Source organism: Aethalodelphis obliquidens, unplaced genomic scaffold (assembly GCF_003676395.1).
Source record: "Aethalodelphis obliquidens isolate GAN/ISIS:26980383/991018 unplaced genomic scaffold, ASM367639v1 scaffold10, whole genome shotgun sequence".
NCBI classification, from domain to species: Eukaryota; Metazoa; Chordata; class Mammalia; order Artiodactyla; family Delphinidae; genus Aethalodelphis; species Aethalodelphis obliquidens.
In genome coordinates, this window is record NW_020837954.1 from 27,604,207 (window position 1) to 27,628,574 (window position 24,368).

Consider the following 24,368-nt stretch of genomic DNA (forward strand, 5'->3'; position numbering starts at 1 on the left):
AGAGCATTGCATCACCCAGTAAAGCTGTAGGTTTCATCACATGCACCAACAAATCTACGTGACTAGTTTCTGCACTCCTATTTTACAGAGTTTATTTTACACCTATTGTACCAAACAGCATTTTAAACACGGACATATCAACTCCCTAATAAAACAAAAACACAGGCATTTCCCTTATTAGAAACAAGATATACCATCACTTAAAGTCTTCAAACATGATTGCACTTAAACTTTCATAATTTGACAGTGCATTCAATGAGTCAATCTGCAGACAACTAGTTTTAACAGACAAGTTAAAAAAACACTTTAAAGTAGACATGAATGTCCTAAACTGTTTCTTAGGTAAGAATTTTACAAACATTACTTATATTAGAGGTAGCGGTGGAGCTGGAGCGTATTGCTTCTTCTCCAAGCTGTGCAGCGAGAACCACGGATAGTGTGGTGGAACCTGAGGCTCTTTCTGCTTGCGGATGTCAGTCCCTGCAAGTCCCTGTGCTTGTGGACTGGTTTGGTGATCCACTGGGTGTCAGGGTTTCTTCTGATAGCTTTATGGAATGGATCAATGAGGATATCCTCAAGGAATTTGTACGTAGAATCTTCACCAACCCGGTAAGGATTCAGGACACTCAGGGCCCTACAGTGGCGTCCAGCTCACTCCTCAGCGGCAGACTGAAGGCTTCGAGCAAACTTCAGCTGGTTGACACCATGGTGGACAGGTGTGCCATGGGTGGCACCCTTAGGAACCGGGCGTTTGCGGTCACTGCGACACACGCGAATCCAATATATGACATAACCCTGCTTGGCCTTGTACCCCAGCCTGTGTGACTCTTTGGGCCTGGTGGGCGGGGGGAGAAAGGGGACCTGGTGCACTGCAGAGAGCTGGCAGTACTGCCAGCAGCGCACCCTGAGCGGAAAGCACATCGTGTCTGACTCCTTCTTCCTCCGTAGCTCCTGGATGTACTTGTAAGCGCCCATCTCGGCTCCGCTGATGGCTGCCGCCAGACCTTGGTGGGTATTATATAGGAGAGAGTTTCTGCCCTTCTGTTAATCCTAGGAGATCTTTAGTGATCTGGGCACAGGACTGTTTCTTGCTCCACTCTCAGCAGTAGAGGGTTTTTTCCTTTACATTTTCCCCAGTTGCAATGGGTCATCACCAGTGCCCTGGATATTACAGGATTCTCTCTACTCTTCCAATATCTTAAGTCTCTTCATCCATAGGGGAATAGGGACTGGATAAGGTTGGTACTTTTTTTTTTTCTGGCCATGCCACATAACATGTGGCATCTTAGTTCCTCCAGCAGGGATCAAACCCTCTCTCCCTGCAGTAGAAGCTCAGAGTCTTAACCACTGGACCACCAGGGAAGTCCCAAGGGTTTGCATAGTGGTGGCCACTTCTCTTCATTCATGCCTCACTGAAGGAGAATTTGCCAGTTTCCTGCTCTGCTTCAGTCATTCTTGTCAGCAGCTGGTGGAGGTTCATGGAGAAGATCCTGTGAGTATGTGTGAACTCCATTTGTGTCTACTGCTCCTACGGCTCTATCCTCTCATGGTAGTCCACACTCCAACTTTAGTGTCCATTATAAATGTTAGCTGGGTTCTTCCTACAGGCATCTATGGCACCTAGTGTCTTTTTTTCCCCCAGTACTCTGCCATATGTGAGTCAGTGCTCATGTCCCATCTCTTCTTGGAAGGGTATGTCTTTTTTTGGGTTTCAGGCTTTTTGGTTGCATTATGACCTCAGGTCTTGAATGGGTTTAAGAAATATCATTATCTGGCATTTTCTTGTTGTTAGGATGGGAGTGAAACTCTTTCCAGCTTTCTACATTCTAGACAGAGGCAAACTCCTGTTTGCTTATTCTCAGGGTGGATTGAATCTTTTCCTTGTCAGAGAGCTATGGCTCCAACAATAGCAAACAAATTTATTTGATTTTGTTTCTGACCTGGGGAATTCCAACCTATGTCTCTAATCCCATTCCCCTTCCCGAGGCTATTATTTAAGAACTTTGCAAAGCCTGCGACTTAAACAGAAACTTCACTGTTCTATATTATGTACAATCTTCAGGAGTGGCAGAAAATACAAAGCGAATTCCAAAACTCTATTAGCAAAGGTCTTAGAGACTCCTGTATTTTTATGTCCTAAGACATTGCTATTGACTTTAATGACAATGAGATCAGTTTTTCTTCTGAATTTCACTGACTCTCTTCTCATGTATTACTAACAGGCCAGCCATGCATCTAGGAATATTTTCCCCAATTTTAGAGCCCATCTTATCATAAATAGACATGACCAAGTAGACATGCAGGGAATTCATATAGTACACACAGTCTTATCAGCAACCATGAGTAGCCTTTCCTAAACATCTAAATATTCCTTTTATGACCTAAAACTTGAAGATCTGGCTTTTGGAAGAAATATAAGAGAAAGACAGCTCTTGAACCCTGATGGAAAAGACCCTATTAGCTAACTAGAATGGTAGTGATATTCCAAAGCGTTGTTCCTTGGATTCATGCCCCTTAATTAAAGAGGCATAAACCATCCTTGAATCACTGCAATAAAGTCACTGCAGGAGAACTCAAACTGAAGATTCTTAAGAACCCTCCAAAGTAGAAAGTCTTTGGAAAGAGACACAATTCACCTAAGACTTCTAGGTAAAACAGAAGACTACATGAGACATAGACAGCTTCTACCCAAGATCCACTGAACAAGACCATATATTGTCATGTTTTAACCTGCATTCTTTCGATTTTTGTTTTTATAGCTATCTTATTGCCTCTTTTGCTGATATAAGGCTACCTTTATCTCTGTTCCCTATAAAGCCTCCATTCTTTTTTTTTTAATTAATTAATCAATTTATTTATTTTTGGCTGCATTGGGTCTTCGTTGCTGTGCGCGGGCTTTCTCTAGTTGTGGAGAGCAGTGGCTACTCTTTGTTGTGGTGCACGGGCTTCTCATTGCGGTGGCTTCTCTTGTTGCAGAGCACGGGCTCTAGGCATGCAGGCTTCAGTACTTGCAGCACGTGGGCTCAGTAGTTGTGGCACGTGGGCCCTAGAGCATGTGGGCTCAGTAGTTGTGGCACACAACTCTAGGCTCTAGGGTGTGTGGGCATCAGTAGTTGTGGTGTGCAGGCTCAGTAGTTGTGGTGCACGGGCTTAGTTGCTCTGCAGCATGTGGGATCTTCCTGGACCAGGGATCGAAACTTTGTCCTCTGCATTGGCAGGCAGACTCTTAACCACTGTGCCACCAGGGATGTCCCTTTGCTAATGCTCTTGCTACTTGCGAATTTCATTGCCTGGCCCTGGATCATTCGTGATTCATGGAGCCAAAATATTACAACACTATGTGACAATGCCTTAGGGGTATCTTGACTAAAAACAGGTCAAAGGGGACCCTTTAAGACTGGTATTGGATTAGTATAGAAAGGGCTACTAGATACTCCTTGCAAACTAAATGGGAACTTGTTATGTTGGTAAACTGATAGTTCCTGGCCTCACACAGAGCCCATTTGGGGCTATTCGTTTCCCTCTCAGAACAAGACGTTGTTAGGTAACGTAAATCAAGGAGAAAACTTGGGTTTTGATTGGAGAATTGAAACCCTAACTGCCCAAGGGGAATTCTGGACTGATTTCTTCTCTCTTTCAGCAACTTCCCTTCATATTTTTTTAAATTTTTATTTATTTTATTTTTTTTTTTTTGCGGTACGCGGGCCTCTCACTGCCGTGGCCTCTCCCGTTGCGGAGCACAGGCTCTGGACGCGCAGGCTCAGCAGCCATGGCTCACGGGCCCAGCCGCTCCGCGGCATGTGGGATCTTCTCGGACCGGGGCACAAACCCGTGTCCCCTGCATCGGTAGGCGGACTCTCAACCACTGCGCCACCAGGGAAGCCTTCCCTTCATATTTTATAAGTATAGAAAGTAGGGAAATCTTGTGGCCCAGAGATCTACCAAGGCTATAGATCTCATCCAAGAGGTTCTGAAATTGGACAGACACTGATTCAGAATAGAGCATTTTAGATACAATATTGACCTCTTGAAGGGTATCTTCTGCTGATTTTGGAAAATAATGTTGTGTTTATATTCCTGCAGACCTCTTTGTGATCTTTAATATTGTTAAAAAGCTCTAGGAAGCAAACAAAGACATTATGAAATTAAGCAATTTGGCTAATATTCCATACCTGGTTCTATGGACTCTTTATATTGGTGATGAGATCTTTTTTCTTAGTTTAATTTGGGTAATATTGGATTCTGGCTGAAAAGTGGACTACAAACTCTGATCAGAAATCCTTCTCTTAGTGTTTGTGCTGTGGTGTTCAAATGAGTGGTATTCTGAGTTTGTCCCATTGGGTAGTCACTGACCCATCAAATGATCCAACAAATGACCATCCAAAGAACAAACAGAAAAACTTTACACTTCAGGAGGTTGAAAAGACCACCTTAAGAAACATGATACTCAGTCATGACAACTCAGCGTAGTGAACATCTGGGTCTATCATACTCCCAGATGTTAAGGGCCTATCCTTCAGCTCAGGCTTATGAATGACCATAACAATGAGAAATGAAACTATCTGTGTATAAACAGTATGTCTTCCACATTAATGTAACTTAACTATTTAATTGTCTTCATCTATATTTATTATTTCAGGAAACTCTTAACCAAGAAGATAAAAGCTGCAAACACCTGTATTTCCCATTTTAAGAACGTCCCTAAAAACCCATTTAAATAAACATCTAAGTGTTTAATACATAACATCAAATGATGATTTATTCTCCAAGACTCTTTAAAACCCTTGCCTCAAAACCCTTACCTTGGGCTTCCCTGGTGGGCCAGTGGTTAAGAATCCACCTGCCAATGCAGGGGATATGGGTTCGAGTCCTGGTCCAGGAAGATCCCACATGCCATGGAGCAACTAAGCCCGTGTGCCACAACTACTGAACCTGCGCTCTAGAGCCCGCGAGCCACAACTACTGAAGCCCACGCGCCACAACTACTGAAGCCCACGTGCCTATAGCCTGTGCTCTGCAACAAGAGAAGCCACCGCAATGAGAAGCCCACGCACCGCAACAAAAAGTAGCGCCCGCTTGCTGCAACTAGAGAAAGTCCGCGCGCAGCAAAGAAGACCCAGCGCAGTCAAAAATAATAAACAAATAAAATAAATACATAAAAATAAAACTTAAAAAAAAACCTTACCTTGCTGTATACACCAATCCTAAACTATTATATCATGATCCTTCCCCAATATTAATTAAATCATCCCCTTATTTGAAGACTTGCCTTAAACCAAAACCCCAAACCTCATAAACATTCCAACTTTGCCTTTCCACTTCAGAATACAACTAAGACTCTGTCAGTGTAGCGCTTTCCTTTTACTACAGTAAGCAATAAACTCAGCTTTGCTTTATGAACAGACTATTTCGGCAGTGTTTTGAGGGAGTCAGCATTTGACAATATTTAGCAGCAGGCATAGCATACTTGCCAATCTGAAGACATACTGGCTGCGTCCCTAGAACAGGCTCCTGGAAGCTCTGGCTGTGCCTGGCAATAACCCTTTAGCTGTTGGATTGTGGAGGAGGTAAGGAAGGCTCCTCTGGTAGAGGAGGGGGAGGGTGGCCAGGTCTAGTGGGTGAAGGAGAGTGCTTAAAGCAGTGTCTGTTTATCAGTTAGAAGTTTTTCAATATTTTAAAAATTGGTTAAAACATTGTAGTGCCTTTACGGGTGGTTACCAGTTAAATATTAGTCCTTGGTGAACTGATCATGGTAGACCAGATGGAAAAAAGATGACTCATGGAAGCCAATGTGGATAGATGACCATTCAAGGGAACAGATGTCTTTGTCTGTTGAAGGTCTTGCCAAGCTGTAAACTCCCCCAGAACTTAAAAATAACCCTCTGCAGAGCTAAAAACAACAACAACAACCCTCAGGAAAGTGGGACATCAAATTTGTTATGATTAGGTTTTTGCCATTTGGTTGAATAGGAATTCAATATCGACATTACATACAGCTCAAAAGAAATAAAGTTACACTTTTTGGGTACTCTTCAATTTTTGAATTGAGATTCAAAAGTGCTATGTATATATCTTTATACAAATGGTATTACTACTTCTTTCCATAATAATATGTCTATGATATAACTATCTTCATTCTTTAATATGGTGGCACAGTATTTTATTGTATGAATGCACTATAATTGAAATAACCACTCCTGTGATGGGCATTTACACTGTTATGATTGTGTTGTCATGATAAACAATGTTGACTAAAACATCATTTTACATACATCTGAGGAAAAAGTCCCAAGGTAGAATTTGAGTCAGATATTACCTAAGTATCTATCAAAAAGTTTGCACCAATTTACACTACACATCAACATATATGAAAATGAGTGTTTCCTCTTATTATTATCATCACTTGGTATTGTAAATTTTGATGTATTTGCCAATCTGCTAGGTGGAGAACAATATCCTTTGCAAAATGTTTATTTATTTAAGTAGGAGCAAAGTTGAACATACTTTCATATTTTTAGTGACCATGTGTGTGTATTGCTGCTTGTTCATATCCTTTGCCTTCCTTTAAAATTTCTGTTGTTCATTTCGATGATATTTGAGTTGTCTATTGAGGAATTTATTCTCTAATCTGTTTTTTGTATTAAACGTTTTCTCACATTTTTTTTGGACTTGATTTATGGTAATTTTGCTTTGTGGAAGTTTAATATTTATATTCGGTCAGATTGTTAACTTTTTTCTTTTATTTTTCTAGATTCAATATCATACTTACAAAGTCTTTTCTACTCCCAAAATATTGTTTTTTGAAACCTCAATCATGTTCTATTATTTTTGTGGACCCTTTTTTCTGTTTGAATCTTTGATATATTTGAAAGTCATTTTAATGTAATACGTGAGGTAGTGATCCAGCTTTATTTTTTCGAAAGGCTCTCACTTTCTATTTGTTCTATATTGAGTTTACTGGGATTGATTGCTTACTTGTTTGGAATCTTTAATGACATTTGCCAAAGGCTTTGTTAATGAGAGTGCTTAAAATTCCACTTTACTGGTAGTCTTTAGCAATTCATTCTGCATACTGTTTTCCCACAATTGCTGGCTGACGGCAATGAGAAAAAAAAATTCTATTGAAACTAGAACAGACTGCAGCTGCCTTCACATAGTACAGGAGTGGCGTGATTCAAAACAGGAAAGATGGCTCTTTGTTTTAAAAAATATCTTGGCTGACTTTTTGGATGGGAAAGGTGAAGCCCCTCTCTCTCCATCCACCTCATCCCAGGGCATAGTCCAGAAGCTGTGGGTGAATTGCTTTGCATGAGAAAAGTGAAAGGAAATTGAGGGTCAGAGGCTGGCAGCAGGGCGAACCAGGGGCTGGGAAAAGGATCTTGGGAGAGAGGTGGGAGAAGACGGCAACAAGCCAGAGCCTGAGGGAGAATATGGCCAGCAAGAAACAGTCCACCAGGGAGAATGGGTAGTGGCTTTTTAGATCAGCAATATTTAATATTCCATTTTAAGTTGTTTCTTGCGTTTCACTAATGCAATCATCTTCTTTTACCCTTCACCCCCTACAAAAACCTATTATACACCAGCTTGTATTAGTGGTACTCTGTGGGGAGTGAAGAAAGTGGGGGTGGTATTGCCCACCACGGCAGAGAGAGATGGCAGCAGCTACCAGGATACAGGGGGCTACAGGCTTCAGAATGGACTCACCAGATCAGCCATCCCATCCCCAACTTCCCTATTCCCAGCACACATGAAGAATGTAAGCTCCATGAGGGCAGGACTCTTTTTTTAAATCTGTGTTTTTCTTGCTTTATCTCTAGTGCCTAAAATAGAGCTCGACACACAGTAGTCACTCAATAAAAAATTCTTGGAATGAATGAAAATCCCACCAGAGATTCTGTTACCGAGTCCAACCTCACTCTGCTCGTTGCACGACAGGCCAATAAATCGGGAGATGAGGTGTTGAGGCAAGGAATACGACTTTATTCGGAAAGCTGGCAGACTAAGATGGTGGACTAGGGTCCCCAAAAAACCAACTTATCGGGGTCTGGGTGCCAGTTTCTTTTATACCATCAAAGAAGGAGTAAAGTGAAAAGGCAGAATAGAGAGGGAGAGGTGGTGAGGAAGTAAGGTATAACGGGCCATCAGCCTTGCAAAACATCTCCTGGAATGTCCAGCATCGGGAGGGGACAGTGTTAATTTCTTCTTTTCTGCAGCCATTCACAGGTGGGCAGGGTCAGATTGTCTAACTGTGAGCTGAACAAAGGCACTTTAGTTTAACATTCAGGCAGAGGGACAGGGTTCCCTGAGGCAGGCCATTATGTATGATTATAATCACAAAAGCAATGAAAAGCAAAGGTTAAAGTCAAAGAAACAGATCCAACATGGAGTCGAAATTGGCTCTTCCCTGTTACAATTCTGGATTGTGTAGTATTTAGAATGAGGGTTTTAGCCAGTGCATTTAGATGTTAAAGAAAAGTGAACCCAGAATGCTGGACACTTGGGATTCTGAATTTATCAGCCTGGAATCCTGCCTGCTTTACCTCTGGTTTCTCTTGTGAGATGTCCCTGCGTCACAGACGTCCCCATGAGATGGATAAGCAACTTGTGACACTGCAGTGATGGAGAGGTCTTTAATCTCTTCTTTAATTACTTCCTAAATGGAATCGCCTACTGAAAATCTTCCATGACATATTATCGTAACAGGGAAGAACAAATCTGACTACATGTTGGATCTGTTTCTTTTACTTTAACCTTTGCTTCTCATGCTTTTGTTCACTAAAAGGATACTGTCTATACACAGTGGCCTGCCTTGGGGAACACTGCCCTCTGCCTGAATGTTAAACCAAAGTGCCTTTGTTCAGGGAAGCACCCTGACCTTGTCCACCCGTGGATGGCTGCAAGAAAGAAGAAATGAACACATCTCTTCCCTGAGGCTGGCCATTCCAGGGGACATTTGCAAAACTTATGGCCTTTTTACTTTACTTCCTCATCTCCTCCCCCTCTCTGTTCTATAAAAGAAACTGGCATCCAAACCCCGATAAGATGGTGTTTTGGAGACACTAGTCTGTCATCTTCTTGTTCCGCTGGCTTTCGGAAAAGTCATATTCCTTGCCTCAGCACCTCTGTCTCCTGACTTATTGGCCTGGCCTGTGGGAGCAGAGTGAGCTTGGACTCGGTAACATTACCATGACACTTACTATATAACTCAATTAAATCGACCCCTTAAGGGTGTTGTTCTTACAATGAGGTGGCTTGGGGGCTCAAGGCAGCTTTTATCCAGAAGTGTATTCTCCCTTATGGGGTCATTTAAGTTTTGGAAGAGAGAAGCTGCAGGAGGGGAGGGCCTTAGTTCTCAAGTCCTAGTGTGACCATGGGGAAGGGGGGTCACTCTCAATAAGGAATAGCCTCTGTGAGTCCAGAGAGATGAGAATTGGGACTTTAATGAAGAATTCTTTCAGAATCGTGGATGCCTTCCCACAGCTGTGATTGGCAGATCCTCAGTGACCAGGTGAAGCTATGACTGCTCTGCGCTGAGTGTGAAACGCACGTGTGCAAGTATTCTACGAAGGTTAGGAATGGCCCAGGGATTTGGTGGTTTGGGGCTTGGAGGGGGGGCTATGATTGCAGGCTGGCGAAAATATTTGAGGACAATTATCTGGCCTCAAGGAGGAGAGAGAAGGTGACTGAGGGACTTGACCACTGATTCTTTGAACACACACGTCTCTATGATCCTCTGAGTTGCAGTTTCCTTGTGCATAAAATTGAATAATACCTACCCCATTGGGTTTTGGTGAGGTTTAGAGATAATCTACCAATGGATACCTTGCTGAGTGATAGGTACACAGGAAACACTGAATAAACGGTAGCTCTTATGTTTATAAATGTTTCTCAGATTTGCTTAGGAAAAACTATATGGCAGGCAGTTCAGGAAAGTCCAAGTAAAGGGCTTGTGGGAGGCCAAATTATTAACATATTAATACAGATACAAAGTACATGATAGGCACCTCTCTTCTCCCCCAATACAGGAAGTGAGGCAAGAGGTCATCCATTCGTACATTCACCAGAGTGGAAACATGGCACAGAATGAAGGGTGAGACTCTGTTTTTCAATTGTCTGAAAGTTGTTTTAAAAGATAGATTTATTTTCTTGGCAGAACCTCATGAACTAAAGCAACTAATAATGAGTAATCAGGATGATAATAATAATTAGCATTTTGGGGGACTTAATTACGTGCCAGGCTCTGTGCTGAGCAACCTCCTGGAGTTTTCTCTCATCCATCGGCCCTGAGAAATACATGCTTTCCCGTTCTGGTCCTGGAGGTAGTAGATGAGCTGGATCAAGGAACTCTATGTTTACCCTGTTAAATTTAATTGAATTAGGTTTGGCCAGTTGGCGCAGGCAGTTGTAATCTTTTTGTGATCTATTCAGTCATTTACCATTATTGCTCTTTTCCATCTTCAAGTTGCCTGAAAATTTGATCACTGGGCCACAAATACCCTCATTCAAGTTGCCAATAAAAGCATGAACTAGTTTAGGAACAAGGATAAAGCTCTACTGAATGCTTTTGGAAACCTCTCTCTGGAGTGACTTTGATTCATAACTCAGCATTCTTTGGGTTTGGCTCTACTTATTCTTTAAAGTGGTTCACATTTATCCATCTTGTTTGAAAGGGTATCATGATTGCTGAAATGCAGATTTATAATATCTATAGCAGGTCTGTGATTCCTACCACACCACTAATCTTAGGAAAGAAAAAAATTGTCATGAGTGTTCTTGAATTCAAGGTAGTTCCTAGTGATCACAACTTCCTCTTTAAGTGTTTAATATTTTTTAAAGATTTTACTGAGGACTGCCCTGGTGGTACAGTGGTTAAGATTCTGCCCGCCAATGCAGGGGACATGGGTTCAAGCCCTGGTCTGGAAAGATCTCCCATGCCGCAGAGAAACTAAGCCTGTGCACCACAACTACTGAGCCTGCACTCTAGAGCCCATGCTCCGCAACAAGAGAAGCCACCGCAATGAGAAGTTCACGCACCACAACGAAGAGTAGCCTAGGCTCGCCACAAGTAGAGAAAACCCGTTTGCAGCAATGAAGACACAACGCAGCCAAAAAAAAAAAAAAATTATTGTAGTTCATTTACAATGTGTTAATTTCTGCTGTACAGCAGTTATTCAGTTATACATATATATACATTCTTTTTCATATTCTTTTGCATTATAATTTATCATAGCATATTGAATATAGCTCCCTGTGCTATCTTAATATCTTTAAAATAATTGCTTCTAGATTTTTTTTCTAGAATCAGTGGTGGGCTTACCTTACCTCTTTGGTTTTATAAAACTCATATTCTGCTCTTCGCTGAAAATCAGGAATAAAAAAACGGTATTCTTCAGATTTCTGGCACCTCTTCTCTTTTTTGTGAGATGCCATTGATGATCTTAGAAGAGTTTCAAAAAATAAATAAAACTGGAAATCAGATTTTAAGGCATTGAATTAATTAGAAGAAAATAAAAGTCAGATCTGAGATTTCATAATGCTTTTCCTTAATGTGTTCAAAGCACTTTTTGTTTTGAATTCAGCCACAAGAATAAGAATTTCAGTTCAGTAGGAAATTTATGTGTAGACAGCTTTTGGCTTATTTCTGGCATGTCTCCTTTCTGTCAGGTGGTTGTTTCATAACAGCACAATTTATTGAACTTGGCACCATGCTTACTCATACTTATATGCAAGTCATGCTGTTTCAAATATGTCTTTGATGATTACAATTGACTGGATATTTAAGATTACCAGAAAAGGAACATCATAAGAGTTGTACCTAATAAAGAGTTTCAACTCTAAGTGTTTCAAATCTTTTCATTCCAATCTTTTATTCTTAAAGTATAAGAGGCCTGGAAGAGGCCTAATTCCCTGAACTCAGCTTTGGTTTGCCCATATGCATAATTGAGCTTCTCTTTCTTATCCTGAGAATCAGGTACAGAGCACTAGAATCTGCAGCACTGCCAAGTATCTCTACCTAGTACTGTGTATGACAGTTTAACACACATCCTGGCCAGGAAAGACTCTGAACTTGTTGGTTGGAGCCTAGGTGGCAGGGACCTGGGATGGATTATGTAGCCCATTTCTAGAGGAATATCAAAACAGATCACCCCAACTCTGGAAAGTTCAGTAGTATCTGGGGCACTTTTTTAAACACCAAGATCAAAGTCAATCATAGAGGCATTCCTTACATTGCGGCACAGATGTGTTTATGAAAAGTTGGTAGAAGTTGACTTGCAGATTGGCTTCTATTTTAAAGGCACTCTGGTGGCTTAATAGTTGAAAGTATGTATTAAGATCTTTCTTCTGTAGTGTGAAAGAACACTCTCTTATATATCTTCTGTATACATATGGATTTTTATCTGATAATTTTTCTTAAAATGGATTAAAAAAAAAAAAGCCTGACTCTGCTGCTTCTTTTTTTTTTTTTTTAATATTTATTTATTTATTTGGTTGCACCGGACAGGCTCCTTAGTTGTGGCTCGCGGGTTCCTTAGTTGTGGCTTGCGGGCTCCTTAGAGACTCTGCTTCTTTAAGACAGACTGAAAACAATGGTCCTTTCTGGAAGCCAGTATTTCAGGGCCAGATGCCCTGAAATCTGACATTTGGCATGTATTAATGTTGAAGGCACTTTCTTTAGGGGTACATTATCCTGTTTCTAAGAAAAATATATATCATAATTATAATTGTCTAAAATAGTTACTGATCTTTTAAAATATGGTGGTTTGAGAAACATTAAGTAAACATTAAATAAAACTTTATTTTAAAAGCTGTCAGAAATTTCTTTTCTAGCTGGGTTTAGATAATATCTGCCAGATAACAATATGATTTTATGTTAAATGATTTAAAGAGAACAAAATTATATATTTGGTAATATCAATATAATCATAAATAATATAAAACTCTCATGATTTGGATCACATAAGTTTGAATTTTAAGGTAAGGTGACTATATCATATGTGATTACTGTAGATAGCAACTGCTCTCAGCTCTGGCTGTATGTTAAAATAACTGAGGAGTTTTGAAAAGACACTGACACCTGTGACCCACACCCAGAGATTCTGACTCAATTGGTCTGGGAAGTAGACCAGACACTATGTTGTCAAAGGTCCACAGGTGTCCTAATGTACAGTCAAGGCTGGGAACTACTGTTACAATCTCTTGCAACCTAAAGTGTGGTCTGTGAATGGTATTAGCCTGACTTAGAACTTTTAAAATTCAGACTCTCAGGCCCCACCTCAAACCTTCTGCATCAGAATCTTCATTTTAACTAGATCTTAAGGAGATTCATCTGCAGTATGTTTTTTTCATGGCACTTTGACTGTAAAAGTGCTTCATAGTCATTCTTTTGTTCATCCATTTACTAATTTAATATTATTATTATTATTTGGTCCATTTTTTAAGTATCTGATGAGGACAAACACTGCTCTACATACTGGGAAACATAAAAGTATGAATAAGATTTGGGCCTTCCTTTCCAGGAACTTTTGAAGGACCAGGGTCTGGGTAGGGTAGAGACATGGGAGCAGATTCAGGACTAGCGCTGTAATCTAGCAGTAAGATAGAATTGTCTATCGTCTTCTGGGAAGAAAACTGGAAAGTAAGACCCCTCCCCACTCCACCCCACTTTCACCCAGGGACTGGGATTTGAGCTGGGTTTTTAAAATAGAAGTAGGTAGGGCCAGTGGTTTTTAAAGTATGGTTACTAGACCGGCAGCGTTGGCATCACCTGGGTACTTGTTAGAAATGCTAGTTCTTGGGCCATTCACAGATGTAATGAATCACAAACTCTGAGGGTAGGGACCAGTAGTTTGTGTTTTAATAAGCCCTCCATTGGATTTGATACACACTTAAGTTTGAAAACAGTGGCTGGAAGCATTTTCTAGACAGAGGAGATGGGAAAGAGCACTGCAGGCCATTGGAAAAGTGTGCCCCCAAACCAGAATAAAGCTCACTCACAGTGTACGATGAAGTTTTTCATGGCTTGAACATAGCGTGTTGACTGTACTTGGAATTTCGCAGCAGTTTTGCTCAACATTTTGTTCCATGTATCTTTATTGCCTTTCTCTTTTCAGGTCATTTGGTCATAAGGCATTTTAATTTTCTGATTATGATTATTCATCACATTTAGAAAGAGAAATTTGTGTTTGGTTGTATGATAGTTTGTTTTCTTTTTTGAAAATCAAACTCTGAAGTTGGCTAAACACTTTTTATTATACTGAAAACATTGTGATTTCTATAGAAATTCATGGGAAAACCACAGTATATGGACTTCCTCATTTATCTTTTTTTTTGCGGTACGCGGGCCTCTCTCACTGTTGTGGCCTCTCCCGTTGTGGAGCACAGGCTCCGGACGCGCAGGCTCAGTGACCATGGCTCACGGGCCCAGCCGCTCCGCGGCATGCGGGATCTTCCCGGACCGGGGCACAAACCCATGTCTCCTGCATCGGCAGGCGGACTCTCAACCACTGCGCCACCAGGGAAGCCCCCTCATTTATCTTTAAATGAACTTACTTTAAATGATCTTTCTTGTTGGGGACCTGGATTTACATTGTCTATGACGTTATAGGATAGGGAGAGTCTGTATAAACCCAAACCTCATCAATTTTAGTGATATCAGTTTTCCCCTTTTTAATATTTTCTTATCATAATATCCAGGAAAGAGCACATACTGTTTTTTTTAACCCTTCATTCTCTCCTTCTCAAGTTGAAGTGCTAATTAGTACCTTGGAGGCCAAGTGAAGGTCACTGAGAGAGGACAAGGGTCTGGATAATAACCCATGAAATAGAGCTCAAAGAAAATTCCCACTTGAGAGCTGGAAGGGATCACAGAGATCAAAAAATTCAGCTGTCTCACATTGGAGGCCTCTGAGGGCTTAAATGAGTTGCTCAGTCACACTGCTAATGGAGAAGCTGGAACCAGAGACCATGTTCCCAAACTCCTTGTTTAGTGTTCTTTCTATTAGATCATGGATGCACAGAAGATTGTATCCCCATGGGGGGAAAACACAAACTGTATGTAAGTGGCTGTAGAACATAACGATTGATTTTTCCCTTTGCAGTTTGTAAGGGGCTAGTCATACACCAGATCGCATCCAATTTGATGGCTTTAACTATGTATTGATCGTTATATCCTAAATCCTCTTTGGAATGCGTTAGATGTGAGTCGATGATAAAAAGAAAATAAGGAAATCAATCAATCCAATGTTGATTTCCTTACTGAGGCCCAGGCTTTATGTTCAATAACCTCCTGAACAGGTCCACCTGGACATTCCATATAGGCCTTAGAGAATAAACATTTCCCCATTTGAATGCATATTCTCTCCTAAAACTTGCTTCTCCCACCCCTTATATTTTATCAATATTCACTCAGGACCTTTAGGATCATTCTCAACTCTTCTTTCTCTCATCCCACACATCAACTCAATCACCAACTCTCTCAATTTTATCTCCTGTCAATCTTACATCTTAAACAGTTTCCAAATCCAATGCTTCCTCACCACCTGCACTTCCATTGTCTTAAGTCAGGCCACTCTTACCCCTTATCAAAGTTACTGCAGCAGGCTTTGTCCTCTTTTTCTTGCCCCCAGCCTCATAGTTGGACATTTCTCTTTCACGCTATTTTCAGAGCGAACTTTCTTAAAGTGCAAGGTTTATCACGCCACAAACTATGTTTAAAACCTACAATAATTCCCCATCCATTATAGGATAAACCTTAGCATAGTACACACAACTTTCTATGATTTCGCCTCTGCTTACCACTTTATCCCGACCTCTGATCCCTCTTCCTTACATGCTTACCCATGCTCCAGTAAGATCAGGCTGCTTGCAGCCAACCAGACAGGTTTTCCTGCCTGGTGAAATACTATTCATTTAGCACATCTCAGACGTCACCTTCTCATTGACATTATCTCTGACGTCACTCCATTCTCCTCCACAGCTAGAGTGAAATACCTTTCTGTCCGCATCTCTGTACCTTACATATCTTCTGTACTCTCATATAATTTTCCCCAACATTTAATCATGAAAATTTTCAAGGAGACAGAAAAGCTGAAAGAATTTTGCATGATTTTACAATTAACATTTTACTGTGCTTTCTTTGTCACCACTCTACCCATTAATCCATCTTTTTAAAAAACGCATTTCAAAGTAAGTTGCAGATATCAATATACTTCCTTCCAAATAATTCAGAATACGTATCATTCAGAGTTCATACGTAGCATGTGGAGTTCTGTGTTTGTTTGCAGTTCTTTGTTTTTTAAATGTCAGGTAAAATTTACATACAATGAAATGCACACATTTAAGTGTCCCATGAGATCCACTAAATACATACACGTGAGCAACCTAAACCCTTCCTACATACAGACAATTACCATTACTTTGGAAAGTTCACTCATGATCCTGCTCAGGAAATCTCTGCTCCCTCTTCTCTCAGAGGCAATGACTATTCTGATTTTCTTCCAACTAGCTCTCTGTGCTATAGAATTTTATATAAAAGGAATCATACAGTATATATGCTTTCATGTAAGACTTCTCTCATTCAGCATATTTTTGAGATTCATACATTTTGTTGTATGTATCAGAAGCTCATTTAAAAAATATTACTGATATTCCATTGTATGGATATATCACAGTTTTTAAAAAATCCATTATCCAACAGATGCACACTTGGGCTGTTTCTAGTTTCTGACTATTATGGATAAAGCTACCGTGAATATTCTTGTACAAGTTTTTGGGGGATATATGTCTTCAATTCTTTGGGTAAATGCTAGGATTGGAATTTATGGTCATAGAACATTTATATTTAGTTTTAAAACAAACAGCCAGATTTTCCCTAAAGTGGTTTTACCATTTTATAATCCTACCAAAAATGTGTTGCTTCACATCTTCACTAGCATTTGGTGCTGTGAGCCTTTTGACATTTAGCCATTCTGGTGGGTGTGTAATGGTATCTCATTTCAGTCTCATATAATTTTTGGTTTATTGGTCTGTCTCTAGAGAGAGAGACAGGCACTTTAGTCACTTCTGTATTTCCTGAGCCTAATAACGTCTGACACAGAATAGTGTCTGCAGTGGGAGATCAGTCATTCATTCTGGCAGCAATCCACCTGGCTGCCATATGTAGGAACATACACAGTAGATAATTGGATTGATCTCTAGGTGAAGAAAAAGGGGCCTGAGAATTCTGTCAATAGCATGATAGAACTGAGGAACCATTGGGTCTGTCTGGGCTGTTTGTGGAATTGGAAAGCTGATAAATTAGATGAAGGCAGTGGGTATGGTGGGATTGGAGCTCTCCCTGGGAGGTAGGAAGTAGTGAGGTCGGATTGAAGGAGTGAAGAACTGGAAGAATAGTGGTCAGAGAGAGGGAGTTAGAGGGATTTTATCAGATTTGGGTAAGAATTCTGAAATAATGAAACTTTTCATAGTAATAATCATAAATATCAACATTTCCTTAGATTTTATAGAATTACTATCTTTTCTCATTTTTGCTTCTATAGAAAAATGTTAGTTCATTTCTTTCTCCTCAGAGATTTCTGTATTTTGAATAGACAAAATTAAGAAGTAGCTATTTATCCTCTAAGTGTGATAATGAAAATTGGAAGACACTAAATCCTACATTACTGAATTGAAAATATGAAGTAGATCTTCACGTTACATTGCTAACTCTGATTATGGCAAATGTTCTACTTGACATTTTATTATTAATACTTTATTCCTTTTATTCTTACAGCATTCTGATATTTAGAATGACTTACACCATTATATGTTATTATCAGCATTCTGATAATTAGAATGACATACCATTTTCACAATTGAAATTCACATTTTCACACTTCACGACTCACAATTTTCACAAACGGGATTAAAATTGGCTAATATACATGTATAGAGGAAAATGTTGGCAAATATTTGACTGTCATTAAGTTATCTGAATTTGGTTGTCTATCTTGATTAAATCACTATAATTGTGCTGTCCTTCCTTTCACCCTGAGATTTATTTTATGTATATGGGCAGAGCCATCTCTTCAGGGTCTGGGCTAAGTCCTCTGAAGCATTTTGGTAGGCAGACTTTCCATGGTTGCTCTCCATCTTCTCTCCCTACCAGCAAGGAGAGGATGGTTATTCCACTGGCTGCCAACCAATGTCAGACTGACTGACCATTAGACTAGTTCAACCACTGCTACCTCCAATGCAATGTCATTTAATAAACACTCTCTATTCTGCAACTAGTTAGTCATCCTGTCTCCCTTATTCCAAAGCCCCTGAAGACAAAACTCATCCACAAAGCCTTCCCTGATGGTCATAGAAGAGATGCCTTCATCCCATTTGACCCTGCTGTCCAGTCAAGGCTTGGTTTAATGTTCCTATTCTGCTTCTCATGTGATATATTCTGCTTCCATGATGATAGGGACCAAGTCTATTCAACTTTTTAAAAACTATAATCCTTAAGTATATTGACTTTTGTAATTAGGCACTTAACACTTTTCATAAAATTGATGACAACAATGATGGTATCAGAGAAGCAAAATCTTTAAGTGCTTTATATTGCTCACCTCATTCAATGATACAGTAGACAGTTAGTTAAACTAGTAATAAATTTCTGGGGTTATAAAATTTGTATTTAGGATGCAATATATATTTCTACTATTATTTGCTTTTGAAGTGAGACACCTTTACTCCTTGAAAATTAAGATGGAGAGAAAAATAAAAGCTGTTTTCATTGGACTTCCCTGGTGGTCCAGTGGTTAAGACTTCATGTTTCCATTTCAGGGGACACGGGTTCGATTTCTGGTTGGGGAACTGGGATCCCACAAGCCACATGGTGAGGTCAAAAAAAAAAAAAAGCTGTTTTTATTTCAATTGTAGTGGCTTAATAGGTGTCTTTTACCCTAAACTGCCCCAAATTCATTTTAGAAAATGTACATTTACATATAAAAAGATTAAATAAATTCACAAAGGAAAAAATTAATATAAGTTCCCCTCCCCCATAACTCTGAGATTCTAATCCCTCATCCCTCAACTCTTGGAAATCTTATATACTGGTTCTTTCTCTTTTTCAGAATGGGCAACAGTTTAGATCAGGGAGCAATAAAGCATGCTAACTTATTTCATTTTATTACTTTTGTATATCCCAAGAGGATGATGACTGAAGGGGGAAACATATTCGTAATAGTAGCTGATAATGCTGCACAGTTCAATTCACAGCAGGATTTTCTTTTGAGATGATAAAGATGCCTGTGATGAATAGTGGATAAAAAAAAATTAAACAAAAAAATCCTTTAATCAAAGTACCCAAGGGAGAAAAAGTAGACTGATTTATTGGAATCAAAATGATTCCTTGGGGGCTTCCCTGGTGGCACAGTGGTTAAGAATCTGCATGCCAATGCAGGGGACATGGGTTCAAGTCCTGGGCCGGGAAGATCCCACATGCTGCGGAGCAACTAAGCCCGTGCGCCACAGCTACTGAGCCTGCGCTCTAGATCCTGTGAGCCATAACTACTGAGCCCGCATGCCACAACTACTGAAGCCCGCATGCCTAGAGGCCATTCTCTGCAACAAGAGAAGCCACCGCAATGAGAAGCCCACACACCGCAATGAAGAGTAGCCCCCGCTCGCCGCAACCAGAGGAAGCCCACGGGCAGCAATAAAGACCCAACGCAGCCAAAAATAAATAAATAAAAATTTAAAAAAATGATTCCTTGGCTTATAAATATTCTTATTTGGAAGTATTCAACAACTCCTTCCATTGTGTCCCAAACTTGTCATTACTCTCTCTATTTCTCTCTTCCTATGTAATTACATAGCCCCTTCTCCTATTTCTGAAGGTTGGCTTATTCTCACTTCACTTCTATGGCCTTTGTCCTAAGAAAGATATAGGTAACAAAAAGAAAATGAAAACCAAGGACTTAATCTCTCTATATACACACAAATAGTTTAACCTTACTTTCTTGGAATTTTGATCACAGCATCATAGGTATCTTTCTGCTCAATAGGGCTTAGCAGAAACACCATTGATTTTAGACTTAGAAGACCTATATTTGTATATCATCTTATATTTAGCAACTGTATGAACTTCAGCCAAATCATTTAAACTCCCTGAGTCTTGGTTCCTTATCTCTAAAATGGGGATTTGTCTAACCCACTTCCCAGGGTTGTTGTATCAAAATATGTAGAAGGACCTTGTAACCATGAAGCTCAGAATAAATATGTTATCATCGCTACTGTCATTTGACATATGAGAAAACCAAGACTGTTCAGAAAGAGTAAGTATTTCGCCTAAGGACACACAGCTTGTTAGTAACAGAGGAGAAACTAAAAGCTGAGTGTCCAAATACTCAGAATGAATTCTTTTCCATTGACTCTCTCTGAAGTGCTTTATTTCAACTTGCAGCAGTTGAGTTTTTCTCTTTCATTCTCTATGATTTTGTTTCATTGAGTAGTAAATAAGGTAAAAATTTAAATTGTGTCTTTCTACTTTACAATTTTAGACTTGGACTTGAGGTGCATGTTAATTCTCTGAATTTAGAGGAAAGAGTGTTCATAGATGCAATTTCCCTTTTGCAGATCATTTGTTTGCCCTTCTCGGGAGTGGGACACGTTTTTATATCTGGGAAATTCAACTTTATCACGCATTCTCCGCTACAATAGGTGGTGGCAAAGGATCTATAGAAGCTTGTTACAAGTATTTGATTGCATGCATCCAAAATATCCAACACAATTCTTAATCTGACAGATCATCACAGGTGGGGCCCTCCAAAGCATCTCTTTGAGGTTAAGACATTGGATGTAAACAACAAAATGTCCCTTTTTCCAGATGAGCGAGTAATGTCCTCTCTACATGATGTTCTGGCTTCTTGTGTTCTAGTTAAAAGGGAGTAGAAATTAAATGGGAACAAAGGAGACCTGTGCCAGAGAGACCTGTAGCCAGAGGGAGGAAGTTCATTTTATGAAGTCATAAAAAAAGTAGAAAAGTGCATAAAAGAAGCAGAAAAAAGACGCAGAGTGGGTAGGAATCTGTCTGAAGGTGATTTTGGCAGTACAGATAGTATTTCAACTACGTACTTGTTACCATTTGAGATTTCTTTCAGATTGTTTTCTTTTTGGGGCAAACAGCTGGAGGATAGATAGCACATGGGAAATAAAGGACTGCATTGGAGAAAGTGTAGTTTCAAAACCAAAGGTATATAGTGATTGAATACATTGAATAAAGTGAAGGTTCAAGTACAGTCTGTTGAACCTGACAAAACCAGTCAGAAACAAGGCCAGAAAAAGATGTTTGGGGGGATATCATTCCTTTCTCAAACATCTACCTCCGAGATCACTGTATCAAGAGACATGCCAAAAAGGAATAATATTTACAGACATTTCGGAAACACCTGCAGCTGAAAACACCATCTGTCAAGTTAATGAGGGAAGCTGATAGGCATCTGAGGGTAACGAGGAGAGAGAGGGAAATGGATTTTGTTGGCTATAGCTGCTGTGTGTGTACATGTATAGGAAATAACTTGAAGGAAAAGGAGCGAGGGGAGAATGCTTTGATTTCACCATATGGTGGTGGAGTGGAGAGTTCTTGGCCCTGGGAGCCAGAGCAACCTGCTTTATGTCCCAGTTCTGCTTCTTACTAGCTGGCTGTGAGGCCTGTAAAGGAAGGATGAAGTATCACTTGGGAATATCTTCAGCTAAACATACAGAACACCCAACCATATGTGGCTTACGTAGTAAAGACATTAAATTATATCCCTTAACAAGAAGTCTGAAGGTCAGCTCTGCAGGACTGAGGCAGCATCTCAACAATGTCATCAAGGGTCCAAGCTCTATTTTCTTTTTTTTTTCTTTGACATCCAAAGTATTTTCATTATTAGGCTGCTCAAGTCATGGTCCCAAGATGGCCACCTTAGCTCAGAAATAACGCCTCAGGATTCCCTGGTTGGGGAACTAAGATCCAGAAAGCCATGGGGTGTGGCCAAAAATAAATAAATATATAATGCCTCACATAATTATATTCAGAGCAGAAAGGCAAGACATGGGGGCAATAGGACTCTCTCCTCAGAAGATTCTACTTTTATGTGGGAAGAAACTCTTTTCCAAAAGGTCTCTGGCTGACATGTCTCATGGCCAGAAATGGGTCATCTCTGGACCCATCAACCAGTGATTGAGGGTGGGAATGGGGTTGAGCCCTGTCTTCTTGGCTGGGACCTGTTAGCTACTAACTCAGTCTGCTGCAGGTAATATCTGACAGGGTGGTTAGCATTAGAGATAATACATACAAGTGCTGGTAGTGCTTTCCTAGCCCATCTCAGACATGCTTTAAATGATCATTATTATAACTTTAAAAATTATTAGCGCTTTTTCTACAATCTTTTATTGTCCTGTAAACAGTTATAGTTGTAACAAGTATATAAAATTTTGGGCTCTGCTTTGACTTCATCTTATTTGTAGTTTAAGCATTTCCAAGTGTTTCTATATAGTCTCAATAATACCACTTTAAAAATGCATGAAATTCAGTGTATCAAATGACTAAAGTAGAATTTAATTAAATTATTTTTGTATATATTGTATGCTTCCAGTTTTTCTTCACTATTATAAGACTTCTTTGTGTAAAATTTTGTATATTTTGGATTGATTATTTAGGATAGATTCCAGGAATGACATTATTAGATCAAAGGGTGAGGCAGAGATTGGCTAGCTATTTACCAAACCATGTGGTTTTTCTCCTGAAACACCAGATAAACCACATTTCTTAATCTCCCTTGCAGCTAGGTGTGGTCAGTGAGTCGATTCTTGCCAGTGGAATGAGGGCATCTATGATGTTGCCTATTTTGGGGCCTGGTCCAAAACACCTCTGAAATCTCCTTCTCTGTCTTCTCCTGAAAGTCTGTGCCCTGAATGAGCTTGGTGAAGATGGCAGACCTACAACAGCCTGGGATCCTGAATGACCACGTGGAGCAGAGCCCCCGCTCCAATCCCACACTACTGCTTAGAATGGAGAGGAGTGGGAAACAAATTCTCACGTGTTAAGTTAGTATACATTTTGGAGTTATTTGGTATAGCTGTCGTTACCACAACTAATACAGAAAGTGGTACCTTGAAATGGTAACCACTACAATGAATAAGGCATAAATCTACTTTTATTCAAATTTTCTCTCCAGAGCACAATCTTTCAGAATAAAAGAAGAACAACAAAAATTTATTTAAATGAAATGCATTAACATGGTTGAGCTGAAAAATTAATGTGCATACAGGAAGAAAATAAACCCACCTATGCAAATTGCTTGGAATGATCCATAATTAATGTTATATAAATCAATAAAGTTTACTTACCACGGTAATTTCTAAGCAGTGCATATATTTAAATATTTTAGCTTGAGGCTATCATTTACATAATAAATTAATTATTTTTAGATCCTGCTGAGCGTTTCTTTTTTTTCTTTTTCTTTTTTTTTCATCTTTAATGGAGTATAATTGCTTTACAATGGTGTGTTAGTTTCTGCTTTATAACAAAGTGAATCAGTTATACATATACATATGTCCCCATATCTCTTCCCTCTTGCGTCTCCCTGCCTCCCACCCTCCCCATCGCACCCCTCCAGGCGGTCACAAAGCACCGAGCCGATCTCCCTGTGCTATGCGGCTGCTTCCCACTAGCTATCTACCTTACTTTTGGGAGTGTAATCATGTCCATGCCTCTCTCTCGCTTTGTCACAGCTTACCCTTCCCCCTCCCCCTATCCTCAAGTCCATTCTCTAGTAGGTCTGTGTCTTTATTCCTGTCTTACCCCTAGGTTCTTCATGACATTTTTTTTTTCTTAAATTCCATATATATGTGTTAGCATATGGCATTTGTCTTTCTCTTTCTCACTTACTTCACTATGTATGACAGAGTCTAGGTCCATCCACCTCATTACAAATAGCTCAATTTCGGTTCTTTTTATGGCTGAGTAATATTCCATTGTATATATGTGCCATATTTTCTTTATCCATTCATGCAATGATGGACACTTAGGTTGTTTCCATCTCTGGGCTATTGTAAATAGAGCTGCAATGAACATTTTGGTACATGACTCTTTTTGAATTATGGTTTTCTCAGGATATATGCCCAGTAGTGGGATTCCTGGGTCATATGGTAGTTCTATTTGTAGTTTTTTAAGGAACCTCCATACTGTTCTCCACAATGGCTGTATCATTTACATTCCCAACAACAGTGGAAGAGTGTTCCCTTTTCTCCACACCCTCTCCAGCATTTATTGTTTCTACATATTTTGATGATGGCCATTCTGACTGGTGTGAGATGATATCTCATTGAAGTTTTGATTTGCATTTCTCTAATGA

General features: G+C 39.8%; 1 pseudogene; it reads right to left on the minus strand.

Annotated features, from left to right (window-relative positions):
* Nucleotides 1-364: 364 nt before the first annotated feature.
* LOC113623029 (60S ribosomal protein L15 pseudogene) lies at nucleotides 365-975 on the minus strand (annotated as a pseudogene).
* Between the last annotated feature and the right edge of the window lie 23,393 nt (nucleotides 976-24,368).